General features: G+C 42.4%; 1 pseudogene; it reads left to right on the forward strand.

Annotated features, from left to right (window-relative positions):
* Nucleotides 1–423: 423 nt before the first annotated feature.
* LOC138813487 (large ribosomal subunit protein eL21-like) lies at nt 424–1,386 on the forward strand (annotated as a pseudogene).
* The last annotated feature ends 2,458 nt before the right edge of the window (nt 1,387–3,844 follow it).

Here is a 3,844-nt window from a genome sequence, read left to right on the forward strand (position 1 = left end):
AAAGTCCATCAGACTCTTATCTCCAATTAACTACCAGAAAATTGGAAGTGGTACTGTGGCTCAAGTGGTAAAGTTCTAGCCTTGAGCTGAAGAGCTGAGGGATAGTGCCCAGGCCTGGAGTTCAAGCCCCATGACCAAAAAAAAAAAAAAAAAAAATCGAGGAAGATGTGGTCAGAAATGAATACAAATCAGGAGAAGGGAAATGAGGTGTTGTTGAGAACATAATTTGAGCAAAGAAGGTGGAATCCAAGAATGTGGAAATCAAAGAACGCAAAAGCAGACAAGACACACATGGAAAAACACCCCAATTATAACCTTAATGCTAATAATAATGATAATTAAATAAAACAGATATTTAAATACAGAATATTTTGTAATTCCTTTGGACTTTTTGGCTGTGCCATCTTCCAGTAATTTGCCAAAATGATGAACACAAAGGGGAAGTGGAGAGAGACCTGATACATGTTCTCAAGACCCTTCAGGACACACGGACATGCTCCTTTGGCCACATACATGAGAATCTACAAGAAGGATGATCTTGTAGACTTCCAAGGTACTGTTCAGAAAGAAATGCCCCGCACATATTACCATGGCAAAAGTGGAAAGGTCTAATGAAACGAACCCCAAGATAGGGACATAAGAGGTTTTATCTTTGTCACTGTTATTAATGTACTGTGTAGTTTTTTTTTGTTTGTTTCTTTTGTATGTTCTTCCCCCATGGTATAACCCTTGTTTTCACTGTATTTGATTCTGCTGCCCTGCACTTTATATATACAATTTTCTATTTTGGGGAGGGGAAGGGAAATAACAAAATGCTGAAACAAGGATACAGGTTGACCCATTGTAACAATGAGATGTACAAGACACTATATTGAAAATGAACTTTACAGCTTCGGGAGGGAATTGGAGTTGGGGAGGTGAGGAGGGAAGGGATGGTAGGGGAAAAACAAAGGAGGGGATTACAATGCTTGATAGGAAATGTACTCAGTACCTTACTCATGTAAATATAACCCCTCTGTACAGTATCTTTACAATAATATATATATATATATATATATATATATATATATATACACACATAACAGTGGACAGGTCTACAGTGTTACCCAGCATACTATTGGCATTATTGTAAACAAGGAAGTTAAGGGCAAGATCTTTGCCAAGAGGATTAACGTGCATATTGAGCTTATGAAGCACTCTAAGAGCTGAGATCGCCTCCTAAGATGAGTGAAGGAAAATGACCAGAAATAGAAGAAAGCCAAAGAGAAAGGAACCTGAGTTCAACTGAAGCTCCAACCTGCTCCACGCAGAAAAACACACTTTGTGAGAACCAATGGAAAAAAGCCTGTGTTATTGGAACCTAGTCCCTATGAATTCACAGCCTAAGAGATGTAAATATAAATATAAATATATTCCTTGCTGGCTTGGCTTCAGCACACCCCCTGAAGTTCAGTCAGAAGAATGTTCAGAAGTAAGACTTCCATGTGGTGAGCAGTGCTTGAGACCTTTGCTGACATGAACGAGTTAATGCTGCATCTCCTGTGTGTCTCGGTAAAAGAATGAGCTATACCTCTTTTTATCTCTGTGTCTTTTTCTCTGACCCGGTCTCCATCTTAGACTCCACAGAAGAAAGAAATCTGTTCTTTATTAAGAGGCCAGGCTCAGATACTGTGTTACAGCAGCTCAACACAGACCAAGGCATTGACATAAAAATAACGTAACTACACAGGAAAGACAGCACCTACTATGTCTGCAAAAGTGATTAGCTCATCAGCACCCACATATACCCTAGCCAAGCTTGCCTGTTACAGGAACCAAAGCCTCCTCTGAGCATCCATGTGGCTTGGGGGGGGGGGGGATGGGAAATCATCCTGGTTCTGTCTCCTTCACAGACACATTCTCAGAAGACAATGCAGCAGTCACTCCAAACAGCAAGAACAAGAAACATCTCATGATCCAGGGGACTCTTCTACCCAATCAAGCAGTCAAGCACAAAAGTTCCAGAGTGTTCTGAACCTGCAAGAACTCAGGAAGCACGCACCCATGGTGTGTTCTTGAGGACCTCAGCCAACCAAGACCACAGAAGAAGTCCTGATTGTGATTAAGGATAAAGGGAAGATGGTGGCTGGGGTGTAGCAGAAGAGGAAGGGAGAGAACCACCTACAAATTCACAGAGGAGGAGGGACAGGAAGGTAGAATCATCCCACCACTGCCGGATGTGGGACGGACTGTGTGCTTCAGGCTGACACCTAAGGCAGAGAGGTGTGTCCAATCATACTGTTAGCAGACAAATAGTGAAAACTAGAACACTACTCATTCAAATAAGGCTAAGAAGAGAGGGAGGGAGAGGAAAGTGTCTAACATCACCATTACCATCTAAAACATAAATCACCTCTACTATCACGTTTATAAAAGTCAATGAAGGAAAAGGGTGCACTTGGAACATAAGAACTCTGCACAACAAAAACAAAGCATCATATAACAGAAGACTTTTTAATCTCTAAAAATAGTATGCAACAGAAAATAGTCTGACTGCTTATATGCTAACTGTTAAAGGAACATAAGGTTGCAACACTTACTGAAAGAAAGAGATCTTCAGATCTGATTATCCAGAAAAGCTCATCTGTGGAGTGTGCCCCGAAGAGCTAGGCCCTGGCGTAGGACTGGTTAGGATGGAACACTGAGAGGAGGGTGGAGCTGGACCACAATGCCTCATAGCTACAATCTGAACTTGTCAGAAGGCTGGCCCTGAGGACTGAGCTTCAAAGTCAGGCCAGGCAGGAGAGTCCATGGAACCCTTATCACCAACCACCGAAAAGCTAGAAATGGAGCCGTGGCTCAAGTGGTAGAGTGACAGCCTTGAATGAAATAGCTGAGGGACAGGACCCAGGCCCCGTGTTCAATTCCCAGTGCTGGCAACCAAACATAAATAAATAGATATAGGTAAATAAATAAATTAGATGGGCAGAATACATGCAAAATGAGTACAAAAGGAAGCCATGGGTCCTGATATTAAGATGAAACCAAGTAAAATTCTGGGTCCAAACCACTAAATGTGATGGGAAGGGCATCTTGCCTCACTAAGAACTCTGGGACACCATAGCTCCCAGGGAGCTCAGGGGACACAAAAAGACACAGATTGGGAAACAGGTTGAATGCATCTCTAGGCACATAACAAATCCACAGAATCTATGTCAACTGTCAAAAGACACAGAGACAGAAATAAACTGAGGCTAAGACATTCAATTTTACCCAAGACAGCTGATCTTCCTTACTTGGAAAAACTCTACCAGGCATGGTGGTGTACCCATGTAATCCCAGCACTCAGGAGTCTGAGCAGGAGGATTAAAAAAAGTTTGTGGCCAATAGGGGCTATCTAGCAAGATCTGTCTGAATACTTAAAAGGAACAGAGAGAGGGCAGGGGGCAGAAAGAAACAGCTTTGAGCAATTGAAGGTAACAAAATTTAATTTAAAAAAATCAAAGGTTATAAACTGTTATAGAATAACCAGGGCCTGTAGCCCTTAAACACATTAAAAACTGTTCAGCCTCATGTGTATCAAGAAAAAACATTCCCAAAACTGTGCTAAGATGCACAATGTGTCACTGATCAGTTTAGCAAAAGTCCCCAAGTAGGGTAACCAGCTGAACAGGCTGGCTTTGGCACACTGTCATAGGGAGGGTAGGGGGAAGTTGAGCTGCTCACTAATGGGGTGGGGGTGGGGAGGAGGTGCAGCCTGGCTCTTCCACTTTTGGTTCCCCAGGTGGTCTGATAAATAGAATCTGCAGGGCTTACCGTTCATAGACACAGGGACTTGGGGGAGAACTTCCTTGATAAAAGAAAC

Source organism: Dipodomys merriami, unplaced genomic scaffold (assembly GCF_024711535.1).
Source record: "Dipodomys merriami isolate MVZ:Mamm:240054 unplaced genomic scaffold, mDipMer1.0.p SCAF_6, whole genome shotgun sequence".
NCBI lineage: Eukaryota > Metazoa > Chordata > Mammalia > Rodentia > Heteromyidae > Dipodomys > Dipodomys merriami.